Source organism: Protopterus annectens, chromosome 12.part0 (assembly GCF_019279795.1).
Source record: "Protopterus annectens isolate FY-2018-M chromosome 12.part0, PAN1.0, whole genome shotgun sequence".
NCBI lineage: Eukaryota > Metazoa > Chordata > Ceratodontiformes > Protopteridae > Protopterus > Protopterus annectens.
The window spans coordinates 1,418,947,250-1,418,966,302 of NC_056746.1; the positions used below are offsets into that span (position 1 = coordinate 1,418,947,250).

At 36.3% G+C, this 19,053-nt stretch overlaps 1 long non-coding RNA gene across 1 annotated transcript in view; it reads right to left on the minus strand.

Annotated features, from left to right (window-relative positions):
• Positions 1 to 19,053, minus strand: part of LOC122817389 — a 116,471-nt gene that overhangs the window by 13,392 nt on the left and 84,026 nt on the right. The window contains exon 2 of the long non-coding RNA XR_006367232.1: positions 10,822 to 10,872. This is a non-coding gene — a long non-coding RNA (uncharacterized LOC122817389). The remainder of the gene's footprint in view (positions 1 to 10,821; positions 10,873 to 19,053) is intronic.

The window sequence follows — 19,053 nt, forward strand, 5'->3', positions numbered from 1 at the left end:
TATCCCCATTGTTGCTAGTGGTGAGGACTGAGGCTCCTTGATTACTGATTGGCAATGGTGGGTTGTCACAGAGACCCATGGGATATATGCAAATACACACATTTATACATATATTACCAAAAAGATATGTTGAAATTGTAAAGCACATAACACAAACCAGTAATCTTAAAAGGTGCTAAAAGCATGCAATCACAGGTTCCAGACAGAAATAAAACCAGAATGTATTGTCCAATAAATGTGTCATATTTTTAAGTATTGGGTTTAATATTGGACAATAAATTCTGGTTTAATTTCTACATGCATCCATACCCATGATTGCATCCTTCTAGAATATATAGAAATTTATTCAGGTGATATGTGCTTTATGGTTATGCTTTTGTCACCCGTATCAAAGGCAGGCAGCATGAGACCATGAGAACAAATTGTTAAATATAATGCTCCTGCTTCTATTCTTATTATCAGGAATAATCAATTTTCATAGACATGTAGTTATATGTTAAACAATTTGTTAATATTCATTAGTTTTATTGGGCTTTCTTTGTTCTTCAATTTTCTCTCAAGTAAAATTTTAAAACATTTAAATGGCCTACTTCATGTGCCTTCTTGCTTTCTACCAGTACAGCTTATCAGTCAGATTTTATCAAACTCAAGCATCTATGTTCATTGTTATGGAGCTCATAATGGTATCTCCCACAGAACTGATACATGATATATATACATATATACATACAGCATGCATGCATAGATATATACATACATACATACCAAAAATATTTCAAGTACTTGCATTAATGCCTTTCTAGCCTGCCAATATACCAAAAAAATTGTTCCCATAGTAAGTGTCCAGGCTGTTCTGTAAAATGTCTAAACTAGTACATGCTTTAAAGTATTTTGGTAGTTTATTCCTTGCATCAGCTGCTCTCTCAGGGAACCAGTTAGTACACTTCTCATTCCTTCTACATAGATTGTCAGAGGATTATCTGCTACTGTTAATGCAGATGAGTTCTGTTTATGGCACTGTTGAACCATTTTCATCATGTAGGATACCAAGTATCGGAGGGCCAGTGTGGAAATCAAACATGTCTCGGTAGCTCTAATTTTCTCAGAATTACGCTTTTTTTAATGCTGCCTGATGCTATTAGTCAGTTGAGGCCCAGGTCTGTAGCTTAGGCAGATAAAATGTGCTGAAGAGGTACTGTCAGATCATTTACAAAAGTGTATATGTAGCTGCATGTGCAGAAAAAAATGCTCTGATGGGCATGACATCCTTTTAGTACATACATATACATTGGTGGGTTTAAAGGACAGGCCTGGAAGAAAAAGGTCCTCTATTGACGTGATATTCAGGGATTCATTCAATCCCCTCAGCACAACATCCTCCAGGATATGACATATGACTCCCAATTGACAGAGCATTAGCCAGTGGGATAAGCCAGTAAGTTATCAGGAGTAGTGATTGTCAACAGAGACCGAGGTGGAGCATCACAGAATAGCAGCTGTCAGAGGGTACAGTAACACCATACAGTATTAAGAAGCAATTACAATTTACAGTTTTGGAAGAAAAATATATAGTATATAGTATGTGTGTATATATATGGTTCTAGGACGGAAGATCGAAACAGACAAGACCGACACCGACTTCACCGACGCGAAAACACCGACACGGAAATGATCGACACTACAAACCACAGGTAAGGGGTTTATAATTCGCTAATCAAGCCCACCATGTTCAGGTAAGGGGTTTAAATTTAACACATGCATAACACTGCCACCTTACCTGAACATGGTAGGCTTGATTAGCGAATTTTAAACCCCTTACCTGTGGTTTGTAGTGTCGATCATTTCCGTGTTTTCGCGTCGGTGAAGTCGGTGTCGGTCTTGTCTGTTTTGATCTTCCATCCTAGAACCATATATATATATATAAATCTATATATATATATATATATATATATATAATAGAATATATACTATATATTTATATATATATATATATATATATATATATATATATATATATATATATATATATATGGTTCCTCTTCACAAAGTTGAATGGCCACAATCTCAAAAGTCATATGGTTGAGACCATATGCTCGAAATTATGGAAGCTCGACTCTGTGAATGGGGAACGCATACAGCGCAGAACAGGAGATTTCCCTTTCTGCGCTGTAGTGTGATTTCGGAGTTTGAATAAATAAGTAGCGGGGGGTGTGGAGGGTGCAGGGGCTTGCCCCCTGCAGAAACACTTTGTTGTGTTAAGTTTTTCTGTTTTTTAGCTCCCTTTCATGAAGTCGAACTTCAGAAACTTGAGCATATGGCTTCGGCCATATGCATTTTGAGTTTCTGAACGTTCAACTTTGTGAAGGGGAACTATATATATATATATATATATATATATATATATAAATATATATATAATATATATCACAAGTCACAAATTAATGCATGTACATATATATGTCACAGGTCACAAATTAATACATATACGTATATATATATATATATATATATATATGTATATATATATATATATATATATATATATATATTGATATATATATATATATATATATATATATATATATATATAGATAGATAGATAGATATATATAGGTTCATAGCATTTGGGCTTCAGACCAGTTGTTTTACATTAAGAAGGTTTGTGGTCTGCACTGTTGTGATAGGACAAGTAGCTTACATCATTCTAATTTGGGAACTGCTGATTGAAGGCTCAGTGTCTGTTATTCTAAAAGTGTATTAGTTCGGGTTTAAGTACTTGGGCTTCAGGCCAGTCATTTTACATTAAGGTTTGTGGTCAGCACTCTTGTGGGAGGAGAGGCTGGATTCTGCCATTCTGAGCTGGGAATTTCTGGTTAGAGGCTTATAGTGCCTGCATATTTTAACTGTTTCTTACTGAAATTGGTGTGCCTTGTTTGTTGTTGCATAAACTAGATTCAGACCTGCTGAATCTAGCTTTGTTTGTATAACTTGAGCACTAATCCAGGCCTTCTTTTTTGGAGAAGGTTCCCCTGCACCCCAGTGGCAGGAGTGTGCAGTTAGAACTTGTCTGATTGAAGACTACAGAAACAGGGATCAGTTTTGAGATTTGTTTACTGGTTAATTGGGTAATTTGTTTAAAAGTCTTTTCTGATTGCTTGTAGTCATCTAAAGCTGTTTTAAGTGTATTTTTTACTGTTTGTAGTCATTTAAAGCTGTTTTAAGTGTATTTTTTATTGTTTTTGCCTTATCTTTTCAAAAAAAATGTCCTTGTTTCCCACCTTTCTAAGCCTGTATAGTCCAGTTTTCAGGTTAGTGCTAAATCCAGGTCTGTGTTACAAGTTTCTGAGTTACCCATACCTTACTTGGATAGAAGGAGGTTTCTCTGTTTACCTGTGAGAGAGGGAGCTTTGAGCAGCCTATCTGTCCCTGGAGGAGTGGTTCCAGCCCAGAAGTTAGTAGTTCATAGGCCATTTTGGGCTAATTTCTATCTCTTTCATTTCCCTGCTGCAAAAACCATGTTTGCATGCTTTTGCACGTCCGGGCAACGCCAGTTAGCTAGGGCTAAATTATTCCCGGCTCCACCAAGTCTCCTCTTCAGTTTTTCCCTTAAAAGTAGTCTAACTCTCAACCTAAGCACTTAAAAAGCATCCTACAGTCCAGCACTTGCTCAAACCTAATAGCAAGCACTAGTATACCCCAACACTTGATTGCCCAGCAGGGCAAGGCTAATTATTCACCCCTCACCAACCAAGAGACTAAGCAGCTCACCCTACTATTCAGGCATGACCAAAGGGCAATTTCAGGTATACTCTCCAGTCCAGCTGGTGAACCTGGGTATCCTGAGGCAATGTTACAACTGCCTCATGTACACAGACAGCCCTCTCCTCCTACCACAAAACATTAACATATGTGAGAGATGCAATTATATAGCTAAATTGGAGGCTAAGCTCTCTCCACCCAAGACTGGAACAGGCAGTCATGAGGAGAAGGTTAACACTTGCACCACACCTCCAGTCTCACACAGACATACTAAACCAGCACTGGCAAAAAATACACAAAAATACACAAAATCATACTTAAATGCTCTAAATAAAAACCTGCAAAAGCATCAGAGACCACAAAAGCAGACACCCCAAAAAACCTGCACCTCCCATCACAAACCAGACAACACATAAAACACAAAATCAGTGTGCCACACAATCACAGCCCTTAAGGCGAAATAGCATACCGAACACACTAGTAATTGGTGACTCTATAGTCAGGCACACTGATGTCCCACTCACTAGGCTGGACAAGGAGAAGGTTACTGTTAGCTGCCTTTCAGGAGTCAGAATCCGCCACATAACACAAGCATGCAGGTCACTCCCGAACAAGTACAAATATGACTGTGTCATTGCTCATGTTGGTGTGAATGACCTGAGATGTACCCTCCCTGGACTACATGAAAAGAGACATGGAATAGCTCTCTGATCATGTAGCCCAGGCTGGTATAACCCTGACCCTGAGTAGCATCCTGCCCTCACCAAGAATGATACCACAGTATAAAGAAAAAAATATCAATTTCAACAATTGTCTAAGCTTCTGGTGTCATTCAAAGGGGATCTAGTGTCTGTCAGCCTTGGACAACATGGTCGACAAGCCTCGTTGCTTCGCAAGAGACGGCTTACACCTGTCACCCTTAGGCTTTCGAATACTAGCCAAGCCTCTTGCTGCCCCCATAGTGCCTTTTTAGTCAAGGCTCAAAAGTCAAACCCACCTCCGTAAACAGCACAAATAAAAAAATGAGGGGTATGCTACTGAATGCCAGGAGGTTAAATCTCAAAATGCACGTGTTCGAAGCACTCCTCAGTATGGAGAATGTCGACATCTGTGCAGTAACTGAAACCTGGTTCAAGGCTCCACAGACCACCCCAGCACTACCGGGCTACAACTCATACCACACATTTTGGCCACAGAACATGAACCGAAACACAAAAAGAGGGGGTGTATCCATATTCATCAAGGATACCTACACCTTCAGGTTAGTGGTGCAGCATGATACCTCTGAGATCATCCATGTGCAACTAACATCAGGCAAATTTGCAATGCAAATTGTGGCCTGCTACAGATCACCCACCATGACCCAGGACCACCACTCTGCTTTTCTGTAGACACTGGAAAACATGAACGTCCTACCGAACACCCTGATATTGGGCAATTTCAATTACCCTACCATTAACTGGGAAAACTACTCAAGTACAAGCTCCCAGGTCCAGTGCTTCCTGGAATTTATCAACTCAAATGCCCTGGATCAGCTGGTAAACTCCCCTACCAGAGGTGAAAAAATATTGGACCTGGTCATCACCAACATGGGCGACAGGTGTTCCGCACCGGAGGTCAACCCATCACTGGTTAGATCAGACCATAAACTAATCACTCTGGATGTCCACACCACATCACCACCCCCAACCAAGGAAATCACAGTGAAAAACTTTTCTAAAGCAAACTTCACCTTACTTAAGACAGAGGTGGTAAGTTTCACAGCCCCAACGCTAAAGGATAACAGTGTCCAAGATGCAAGAACCTTTACAAATGCACTCTATGAGCACCTACAAGGATGCATGGATTGTGCCATCCCTAGCAAAACCAAGACTCACTCCCCTAAGTGAGGGAAACCTGTCTGGTGGACCCCTGCCATAAACAGGTTATACAATAGAAGAAGGAAACTAGTTCAGTAAAAAAATAAAATCCCAAGAAGGAAAAACATCCCTGATCAGTATTAGTAAGAAACTAAGGTCCCTCATAAAATCATCCAAGGCAAACTTCGAAAGAAAAATAGTCAAGGATTTGAAAGATAATCACAAAGCCTTCTTTAGCTATGTCAAGAATCTAAGTGGCAACTCACAGATATGCTCTGAGCTTGTGCAAAATAGCACAAAATATACTGAACCTACTGATATCGCCAACATCCTGGCAGATAGATTCAGTGCAAACTTCATCCCCCTCTCACCCCAAAAGGGCCCACAACAATACCAGAAAAGTGTAGTGTCCCAGAAATCACAAACACACAGGTGAAAACAGTCCTTTCAAAAGCCAAAAGCACAGCGTCAATGGGGCTAGATGGTGTCCCAGGCTGTGTCTTGCACAAACTACAGAACGAACTAACCCCCCGATAAACACACTGTTCATCCTCAGCCTCTCCACAGGCTATGTGCCCATAGAATGGCACACAGCAATGGTTATTCTGCTCCACAATGGAGGGGCCACAACTGACCCTGATAACTATCACCCCATAAGCCTGACTAGCCTGGTCTGCAAGGCTATGGAGCGCATCATCATGGAACTCATTAACAAAGACTTTAGGAACCTCCAAACACTTGAGCCAACCCAGTTTGGCTTTGTTAAGGGCAGAGCATGCCTACTAAACCTGGTTGACTTCTTGAGACAGTCACCAAGGCCATAGATGAGGGAAGGTGGTTCATACAGCCTACCTTGACCTCGCCAAGGCTTTTGACACCATTCCCCACTCGGGAATTATAGAGAATGACAACAAATTTATTGTACAGAAATGCTCATTGGCTACAATGATTTGAATGTCATTGATAAAGGCTTTGTATTGTTTTGTTAACTGACTCTGAAGAAGCCCTTATTGGGTGAAAGTGCTCAGTCAGTTCAGTCGTTTCAGATGTAATTATTGTGCTTTCATTGTTTGTTCCATTAAAGCTGTTGGTGATTTTACTTGGACATCACCAGAGTTTTCTTATTATAGAAAAACTCACCAGCCTGAACATAAACCCCTACGTCATGAGATGGGTTGCCAACTGGCTTACAGACAGAACTCACACGATAAGAATAGCGGGCTCCAGGTCCAACTCTAAACCAGTCACAAGTGGTGTCTCACAAGACTCGGTCCTGGAACCCCTACTCTTTGGCTTATACTTCTCAGAAGTACAGGCAAACTCAGGAGAACTATGGCTAACCAAGTTCACCGATGACTGCAAACTGGGAGCTATAACTGACTCTCCAGCTGACACGGACATTCTCCAAAACGGCCTTACTGAGATGGACACCTGGTGTCAAAGTCATGGTCTCAAGCTAAATGCCAAAGAATGCATAGTCATCCCATTTGGGAAAAACAAAACACCCATGAATTACCACATAGGTGGCATCCCCCTTAATACAGAAGAGGTAATAAGAGATCTGGGGACACAGGTAGATAGTAATCTCTCCTTTGACAATCATATTGCCAAAGTAGTTAGGAAATCCTTCTATGTAGCCCATCTAATTACTAAAGGGTTTGCATCTAGAAATAAAGAGGTTATAGTGCCCCTCTGCTCGTCACTCATTAGACCCATCATAGAGTACAATGCCCCATTTAGGATGTACCTCACAAGACACTTCCAACAGCTGGAAAGACCACAAAAGTACCTCACCAAGAGGATTACTGGCCTCAAACATATGTCATATGCAGCCCAACTGGAAAAACTCCGGCTGTACTCAGTGGCATATTGCTTACTCAGAGGTGATCTCTGCCTGACTTACAAAGCCATGTCCAACTCAGAACTGATGGACATGCTCCACCTAAAGACATCCAAGTCACTGCGAGCCACTCGCTCTAGTAAGCTAAACCTCGCCACAACAATAAATAGAACATGCTGGTGGATAGATTCCTGTCACAGAGACTCCCCATGCTTTGGAACAAAATACCTAACTACATTAGGCAGAGCCCTTCACTAACACTCTTCAAGAGAAACCTTGATGAGTGGATGAGTAACAGAAAATACACCCCTGGGATCACATCATTGGCTCTTCATGACAGATGCTCAGTTAATTAGTCAATGAGGTGGTGAAAGCTGACACACTCTGGCTAGGCTTATAAATGCCCTCGGGCAGATAGCCTAGTACCTACCTATGAACCTATAGTATATATGGACCTAAATATATCCTTTGAGTTTATTTGTTGTAAACTAGATGTATACCTTAAAACATTGCACATTCCATGCATGTGAAATAAAAGAAACATTGATGTTCCTGAATGTTGTGCTGTCCTCTGCATGGTGGCAGAATATAAATAACAGTCAAATTGATTAATCCCTCTATTTTTTTCAGACCAAATTAAGAATTTGTACTTATTGTGAATATACAAATTACAAAGGCCTGCTAAAATGAAGAAACAGCTAAAGTCTAATCTATCAGCCACACATACTTTATATATTATGCAATAACTGCAGATACAGCATTATATTCTATTTATTTTTGTGGCTTTGGTTATTGTATCATATAAAGAGGATTTACATTTTATAGGCAGTCTTGGACCTGTGGCCTGACTGCAGCATGGTTTTGTAGCAGATGCACTTTATAGTGTATACAAACTCATTTAATGGTAAGAGATAATTAGAAGAAATGCTTATGTGAGTGTGTAAAATCAGTCTTGAAAATCATATGTGTCTATAGACAGCATCAAGAAATACAAGATAAATCCCCTGATTCCAAAAAAGACTCAACTCAGGACAAGAATCTATATAAAATGACTACAGTTTTTATGAATAGAGCCAATCTCAGAGAAACATCTTATTGCATGCATAACATTTCATTAACACATAACAAGGGATCATATTGTCTGTAGAGTTTTCATCTTCTTTAGATGGCTCATTACTGAAATGTTGGCACTCCAAATGCTGATAACCAACATGCCGATAAAAAAAAAAACAGAACTGAGAAGAAGAATGAATATCAAACATTGTCTTCCCCTTTAAGCATATTTTTTACAGAGTCCAGCTCCACAGCATATCCCGATGTGGGGGACAAGTCCCCTCACCTCCCCAAATATATATATACTGACTCCAAAATCACATCAGATAAATGGGAAAAATGAATAATCTGAGAAATGGCTATCTTGGACATCTAAGAAATGACCATTTCAGACTTACTGGACTTTAAATCCATTTTTTGGCCATATTGTGGGACTCACTCTAATGGGTCCTGACATTCCAAATGGTTACATCTTTGTATTCAGTTTGGATCATACCCAAATATATGGGGAGGGAGAACTCCAATATATTCAAAAAAAAAAAAATTGAACTGCGCTCTAGTAACTGATAAATATTATTGCATAGCATCTCCATCCTCTAAGTCAACACAAACCATTACCACTGAGTGACTAGAACTCCTTCTAGATGTGGCTGATATTAATACGGGGCTATGCCAAGTCATATGTGAGTCGGCACATCACACAGAGCTCATTAGTGCACCATTCCAGGAAAGTGCGGGATGTTTATGCAAACCACACTTTTCATATATTTATCTAGTATGTGTACCTTCTGCTGTTTAAAGTATGCCCAGCCTTGTATTAAAGCATATTGTGATATTTCTACCTCATCCATCAGTGACCTGTGCTGCATCTCCCTTAACCGTGACCTAATATCACTGTAATATCAAGCTGCTGGGCAATAGTTATTTTGCTGAGGAAACACTACACTAATCTCTGTATAACTTTCTGTATCTCACCAAGTTACCTTCAATACATGATGTTTCTGTTTGGAGCACTCATTCTAAGTTACTGACTTTGCAATGGCATTAACATCCAAAATCAATGGCAATCCACAGCACGAGCCCTTAAATCCATTGTCAAATTCCTGGAGTTTGCCCTGGGAGAAACAATGGACTGTAGATATTTTCTTTCTTACTATCTGAACAGATCTATCAAAATATGAGCATAGCAATACTCTGATTTTTATTTAGCCTAGGTTACACTAGACCCCAAGTGGCTTACCATAATGTCTGTGCTGACAGCAAATCAGACATTTACACTACTAAATTTCCAAAGATTAAACATTTACTTTGGCATGTACTCCCTCTTGTCTTACAACTCTATGTGTAGAACTTGGACCTGAAGTTTAAAATAAGTCTTCTGATCTTACTGCTATCTCTAATTGAGGCTTCACATCAAAATAAAACCTGATACTCAAATGATTTTCTTATTGTTAAAATATCATTAAAGAAGAAATATTTTTGCATAAAACAGACCGTGACATTTTGAGAGTATCACAGATCATGACATAATGGTGCTGTACTTTCACATGCTCCAGTTCACCTGGTTTATGCTTGTGTATGTGTATTCCTACTGAAAAAATGCTCCAAGTAATTTGACCATGATACGAGTTTCTTAAAGAGATTTTGAATAAAACTATCAAGAAAGCAGAGTACAGAAGTGTGCTAGGATTAGACTGGCAGATCATTACTATGTCAGAATTCCTGGGGATTTATTAAATAAGCACTTTCACCACAGGTATGTATGACAAGATTTCTCACTCCACCAGGATTTATGTAGCATAAGCAGGCTACACAGCCTAGTCTTTTCCTCTATCAGATTATCTGTGGCTCTAACGCAGCTTGTCAGTAGTGTCCATGTCAGACAAAACTGGACAAGGCTTGTGTGAGTGGACTGTGGATAACTTTGCATGTTATTGTGATGAATACTTTAGAATAACAAGAGACTCCAACAGCATTGAAAGAGGCCCCACCCACCGTATTGAAAAGGCAACTGTAAACACAGTACCTACAAAAACTAAATATCATGCTCGAGCTTCATTAACTCATTAGCATATTCTGGCAATCATTTAGTAAGGTGCTTCATTTTAAGGATTCTAAAATGGTGGACGGCCAGTGAGCACTCTAGCTGTGCAGCTCCCTTAACTTTCAAAAATATCTAACCTTTTGCCTGCACATCCTGAGGAAAAATAGCAAATTTTCAACAGAAAAATAGGCAACAAGCAAACTACTAATATATTTCAGCTGTATTTTATGTTGGATGACCTTTTTTGCAAGAAAGATATTACTCACTGCAAACAGATTCCTGAACCGCATGGTGGGGACACTTCAAGATAAGCATGCCTGAGTGAAAAAGAGAAGAAAAAGACGGCTTGTTTTAATATGAAATTGCCAGAATAAAATCAACCTTCTGCACATTTATCTAGCTGAACATATTTTATCTGAAAAACAGTTAAATCAATGTTGGAAATGGAAAATTTATCAGAGCGCATGGATGCAGTAACTACCAAATCTAAACTATCAAATATAGTTACACCAGAAAAGATACTGCATCAAAAAGGCTAAAAACAAAACTCAGCCAGAAATGACTAAACCTGCCCTTAGATCAAAGCAAGAACAAGCATTAACATTGGAAGACCTTAAATGGCATTACAACCACTGCAACAAGAAATCCAAGCATTTGCACACAAACTAAGTACTTTCAGCTCAAGCATGGACCAAATTATGCTCAGATTAGAACAAAATGAAGCAACAATCATGGACAGTGAACTAAAAATACAAGAGATGCAGAAATCAATACAGGCTAGTACAAAAAGTATTATAGAATTGCAACAAAAACTTCCGGACATAGAAGCAAGAAACAGACAAAATAATCTCATTATCAGGGGAATACCAGAATCAGTTGAAACCAATCAAATAAACAGTTACAAAAGAAATACTAAGCACAGTACTGCAGGATAAAGAGCTTTTGGAGGACACAACAATTGAAAGAGCTCACAGATCCATAAGATGCTCAAAAAACATGGACTTCCTAAGACAAATAGGTAAAATTGAAGTGTATTAACCCACCAGAAGTGCAGTAGCAAGCCCCTCCCAAACCTCGCCTGCGAGCATTTTGACTGCACCGCCACAGTTTGATTTAAAGATGCCACCATAACACACGGTAATATAGACCTATAAACAGAAAACATTATACGCGTATTCAAATCCACCAAAACACAAGGTAATTCACAAAAAAATTAGATTATAAAGAAAACATTGCATGCATAACATAAAAACACAGATGTGATTGCTGTGAAATCAGTTTTTTTTATTTTGTAAATCGGTGCGTTTGTACAGTTACATTTATAAACAGAAAACACACGTTGCATGTGCTTATTTCTTTATTTCGCGAACTTAGGCTAAAACAGACACCCACAACCTCTAACACCACATCAGGAAGCATAAGTTATAAAGCGAAGTATACAGTCAAGGCAGTTCCATTTCCTTGTCAGAGCCTTCATCCAGATCCACTGCTTGAGCTTCCTGGTACTCTTTGAAAGGACACAAAAAGTTCAGAAGCAAAGTGTCATAGTTATGTCCGTACTTCATTCTCCACATATACTCGTCTAGAACTGGGCACCATATGTGCCCTTGTTCTAGATAACAGCAGACCTTCTCTGAAACAAACAGAACTACAGGGACAGTAGGACCACTTTATATAGAGAAAATGAAGATCATAGAACAATTTGCTGCCTGCATGTTAAGGATGTGTCAAACGCTAACATTTTCAGATATTAACAGTGCATTTTGATGTGATAATGACTCGATGCAACAATGGGGTAAGTTCATACTTAGCATAATGATGCAACACCTTCAATACCATGTTAATGTTATATTATTTGAATGGAAAGGCCATTAGCATTGTGTGCCAATCACAGCACAATGCCGTTGTTAATCCCTGCCCTCCCGCATGTCAATCACGGTGGGACACGCCCATTCCTGAGCGAACTCTGTGGCGGGTTAATACACTTCAATTTCGCTGACAAATATATGTCAGGATGCTTAATTCAGCTTATGTATGATCAATATTATCTGCATATAAAACCAAGAAAGCAATCACATGGAGAGGACACAAAATCACAATAAGCCAAGATCTTCCTCTTGAAATAAAGCAAAATCATCAGAAACTTAATAAATACTGTGCTTACCTTATTGAAAAAAACATCCACTTTCAGATGAAATATCCTGCTACACTAGTATTTCACCATAAAAAGTAAAAAAATATCAATAGATACACCAGAAGAAGCAAAAGCCACATTTCTCCATCTCTACAACGTGAATCCAGCGTGAAAAAAGACAATCCACCTTTGCTGAAGCATTTGAATGATATAATCTTCTGTTTCAGGCTGAATCCTGCATATTTTGACTTTTCTTGAGGTAAATACTTAAATATGTTTACTTTTCCACTTTGCTGAGTAGGCCGAGAGGTCTGTTAGCATGGTGATGTCCCATTACCCACATTTCCATGCAGCTACAATGTGTTTGCAATAATCTTTCACCTTTCAACTCATTTCATCATCTAAATTACCTAGGAGCCCCAGTGCATTACTGGGACTGGAACTAATGTAAACAAGACATTACAACACTGAAAAAGGACATTAGACTATTTGCCAAGCATACTGACAGATTCTGTGCAGCAGAATGTAAGCAGATAGACTGATGTTTAGTTACTTTCTGTGCTAGAGAATGTTGAAGTTAATGCAGTTATTTTAAAGGGGCAATGCAGAATATTATTTCAAATAATGTGCTTGAACTTTTTAAACTGATGATTAGGTGGAATATAACAATTTTTTTCTCTTAATCTTAATTATTAGGTGAAATCTTCCTATACTCATGTTTATACAAAGCTGTGAGATATACATAAAGAAAAGACTGAAATGTATTATATTAAATAGCAGCTGCATACTCATATATGCTGTGGCAAAATTACATTTATGATGATATGATGTTGGTCTTGTACCAAAAACAAATATGATTTATTTGATGAATGCCTTAAGGTAAAATATGCAATAGGAATGTATACTTGTTTTATTATTTTTTTTCTCTAGGAAAAGTGAACAGAGTTTACAAGATATTGTAGAATTTATATATACAGTTGAGGCATTTTTATTTTTTATTTTTATTTTTATATTTATTTTTATTTTTATCTTTATCTTTATTAGGCTGTAATATTAAGCAAAATGCATGTATATATATATATATATATATATAGAGAGAGAGAGAGAGAGAGAGAGAGAGAGGAAAATAAAACTAAAAGTTAGATATTTGCAATACACATGTATTGAAGGTGAAAGATAGATGCAATATTATATTGTTGTTAGAGTGGCAGCAGTACTGTTTAATAATGCCAATCTAGTATTTTTTTTTCTCTTCTCTTTTGGTGTTCATAGATCTAGCTCATACAGATATAGTGCATTGTATTTTTTCTCTTTTCTTTAGCTTGTATTAGTCAGGTATTTGCATGTAATTATAAATGCACCTTATAACTTGGTATAGCTTAAAAACAAATGACATAGGGATGATTTATTTTATATATATATATATATATATATATATATATATATATATATATATATTTTTTTTTTTTTTTTTCTTTTTGGGGGGGCTTTCAGGGCTTGTATAGAAGAATTTAGGACCTTATTTAGTGTTTTATTATATTGCTTTGGTTTGGTTATAAGGCTATCCAAAATAGTTTGGTTACATTTACTAATATAATACATAGGTTTAAAATGGTAAGATATTTAAAATTGATTCTGAATACGGGTACAGGGAAGCTGCTATGCAGAGTTGATGCATATGGTTGTGTACGTTTGGAAAATAGTAGGTCATTTTGACATCCCTCTGCTCTATAAGACTTACACCCAGAATCAGTCACAAAAATCCTTTGATTTTAGAAGTTTTGTTTATCTAACATTACAGAGGGATGGGTGGTTATGCACACAAAGGGGGGGGGGTAGAAGAATAGAAGTCACTATGCAGAAAATGCTAACACTAATACACAACAGTATATATTTATATTATCACATTGCTTATTGTGTTTTATTAACACTAATCAAGAAATATTTTTACACTTTCAGAAATTATATCTTTAGATTCATGGAACGTTAAGGGAATTTCAGACAAAAGTAAACGGAATCTAGTCATGCATATTATATATCAAAATAAAACAGTGATAACCTTTCTTCAAAAAACTCACCTGATCTCACAACTCTGGGACAGGGAGAGAAAACGTAAATGGGTCAAGCATATAATAGCTGCTGGACATAATTCTACTTCCAGAGGGGTTACTATCATTATAAACAAAGCCTATCAGGAGGAAATTGTTTCCATGAAGACTGACTTGAATGGTAGATGGGCTATGTTTACCTCAAATCTCCATAGCATAAATAAACCTTTACTTTTCCTAAATATATATAGTCCCTGCTCTAACCAACAAATGTTTATTTATGAAATCGTTAACTTACTTATTGAATTTCCTAATCATTTATATATAACTGGGGGAGATTGGAATGCAGTAATGGAACATGAAAAAGATAGATCCAATAAAGAAACCAAGCAACCGCATATCATAAATATAGCTCTTAGTAAATTACAAAATACTTTTGAGCTATTTGATCCATATGAGAATTTCCAACATGACAAAACAATATCCAGATATACCTTCTTTTCTATGTCTCATAAATCTTGGTCTAGAATAGACACCTTCCTAATCTCTCAGTTCTTTTCGTCGTATAAGCTAAAATACAGCATTTCACCTAGATCTTTCTCGGATCATTCTAAAATTAATATATTCAAAAACCTACTAAATTTCATCCAAAACATATCTTATTTTAATAAGTGGACTTTAAACACAAAAATTATTCAGAAACAAGAATTAGCTAAAGAGATAAACAGTATACTCACTCAATTAGATGAAGAAATCATAAGTACTACAATACCTTATGATAAGCAATGGGAAGCTGCAAAAGCAGTTATTAGAGGTGTCATAATTCAAAAATCTGCCTGGTTTAAGAAAAAATATAATAATACCAAAACCACATTAGAATCGCAAATTGTGTCAGCAGAACTACAATTACAACAAAAATATTCAAAAGAATTAGAGGAAAAATGTATGGAATGGCAAAAACAACTACATAAGCATTACTTAGAAAATTTAACTTTTTTTAGAAAGCAGGTCTTTATATCAGTACTCAGAATGGGCTCAAATGCCCTCAAGTTTCTAGCCAGGCTAATAAATATTAAGAGTGGCCCACCAAAAATTAAAGAATTACATTATGAAGGGCATAAATTTCAAGAAAACCAAGACATATTAAATGTATTTGAGAACATATATAAAAGGCTGTACAACATGCACTTACCATCCTCAAATGACAAATTTAATGAGTTCATTCAAAATTTAAAATTTCCACAAGTTACACAAGAATAACAAAAACTTTTAGGGGCACCATTACACCTAACAGAGTTAAAAGAAGCAATAAAAAATCTCAAGCCAGGTAAATCTCCAGGACCTGACAGATTTACCTCTGAATTTTATAAAATATTCTCAGAACCGGTCTCTAAAATCCTACTTAAAGTATATAACTATATAATACAACATGAGATAACAGACATATAAATAATTCTAAGACCATCTTTCTACTTAAACCGAATTCTGCCCCAACGGATCCCACTAATTATATACCAATAGCCCTCATAAATACTGACTTTAAAATTTTTGCTCAAATTTTAGCCAACAGGTTGAAGAATATACTTCCCTCTATTATATCGCATATCAGTTAGGTTTTATGGTACATAAGCAAACAAGTGATAACACTCTGTTACTAGACACAGCTATCAGATTACTAAAAACAGATAAACATCTCAAATATGTTATTGCCGCAGATGCTAGTAAAGCTTATGACAGAGTAAATTTAGACTTTTTATTTAATGTTATGTCTTTATTTGGTTTTCCTAAATAATTTATTAATAAAGTTAAGGTTTTATATCAGATGGCCTCAACTTCCATTGAGATTAACAATAATAAATCAAAACCTATCCCCATTTCAAATGGCATGAGACAAGGGTGTCCACTTTCTCCTTACCACTTTAATTTATACCTAGAACCCCTACTTCTTTATATATCACAGAAATCTTTTCTGCACATTCCAAAAGTATTAAATACTAACATTATATATTCGGCATTTGCTGATGACTTAAATATATACTTACAACTCCACACAACCGATCTTCCTAAAATACTGACAGCCATTGAAAAATTCTCAGAGATTTCAAATTACAAACTAAATCCAAACAGATCCCAACTTTTCCCACTAAATCCCATAGGATATATGCACTTTTACTTCCCGGAGAGCAAAATAAAGATAATTTATCAACTAAAATACTTGGGGGTAATATATACTCCCAATTTTAGTGAAACTATTAAAAATAACTTAACCCATACCTGGAACACTATTGAAAATGATACGAATAGATGGAAAAATATCAATATGTCTTTGTTATCAAAAAGCAGTATTGTTAAGATGAACCTGCTACCAAGAATTCTTTTCCAAATGAACGCTACCTTCACAATTATACCTCAAAGATTTTTTATAGACATGGAAAGAAGCATACCCAGATTTATTTGGTATCCTAAATCTACTAGAATCAAATATGAAAAGCTTATACTTCCTAAATCTAAAGGTGGGTTAGGGTTACCTGATTTTAAATTATACTACAGTATTATCCAGGCATATAGACTATGTCAAATATTAAATTATAAATCAAACACAAATGTATCGTCCTCCTTATGGTCTAGAATTTGGTATGAACAAATTAAGACACTTGGGTGCAATTCTAGGGCTCTCCTATTCTTAAACTTAAACCAAAACTATGTTTATGTTAAGAATTTGCATCCACTTATTAAACAAATGGTTTTAACTACTCAAAAGCTCTTTTCATCTGTACAATTATTAAATGCCCTCCTTCTACTGCAACCTATACACCTTAATCCTAATTTAGTACTAAATAATAAATTGATAAACTTGCAAGAGTATCCCTTAATAAGAGATATTACAGTATGGGAAATTTATAAATGGAAGGAATGTGATATTACACAATTATGAGAGCAATTAAATCTCCCAAAGAAATACGTAATTATTATGAACTCACTCAAATACCATGTAAACACTAAATTTCATATTGAAAATTTTGATAAACAAGATACTAGTTTATCCCAGTTAATTCTAAAAAATCTATATACCAAGGGGAAAACAATGTCTAGACTCTATAAACTTATAAAGGATATAAAACATCAGAATTGTACTTTATTCTCCTCATACTAGCAGAAGAAAAACCCACAAATTACTGAACAAAATAAAAAAAATGCCATCGAAAATACGCTCAAATTCAGCCAACTTATGATTAACAATAATGCATGGTTTACCCCTCAAAAATTAGTAATTTTAATAACAAATACTCATCTAAATGTCCTCACTGCAAGAAACAACCAGTAGACATTCTACATGTTATGTGGGAATGCAATAAAGTTCATAACTTACGGTGTTCACTAAGGGCAAGACTAGAGAAAATGGGCTACCAAAAAAGTACTTTATCCTGGGAAACAGTTATACTGCACATAAATATGAATAATCTTCCCAAAGTCTTACAACATGTCCTCACCACCATTTGTTCTCTAGTCAAATTCTATATTACAAAGAATTGGACTATTGCAACCCCACATACAGGCAAGTTTCTATCTCTTTCTTTATATATATATATATATATATATATATATATATATATATATATATATATATATATATATATATATATATATATATATATATATATATGTGTATAAACAAAAAGTAAAAGAGTCACACAGACAATCCAGTTAGTAAAACTACAAAAAAAAAAAAACAGAAAAACCTAGCCAAGCTAGAGTTTTCACTGTGATACCTTAAACCTCCTGTAACAGAGGCTGTGAAGAAAGGAGATGCTGCCAGCACAGTTGTCAGGAATTCTGTAAATAATTATATGTCATTTGTGAATATCCACATGATGCTTGTGTTACAACTGTATTATGCTAAATGCTACCAGCTGCCAGCAATGGGGGGTTTGGAGTGGGAGCTGGAAGTTAGATGACAAGAAGTGATGTAATTCTGTAAGCTATCCCAGCAGAAATATTTTAGATATTAATTTGAGAAGTCTCCTAGTGAGACAGAGCATTCTGCATTCTGTCTTGGACCTGACAACAACTAGAAGGACCTTTCACCACATCTGCCTTGCTCTAACAAAGTAAGTTTCTAGGGAACAATATAGCTGTCTTAGATTCAGTCAGGAATATAGTGAAGCTTAGTTTAGATATTTTTCTTTATTTATTTCAGACTGTCCTGCAATGTTGTTTTAAATATTCCTGTTGTTTTGAACTCTGATGTCACTGTGAATATATATTTAGTATTGTCTTGTTCTTTTATTATGTATTATTACATCTATTTAAACCTT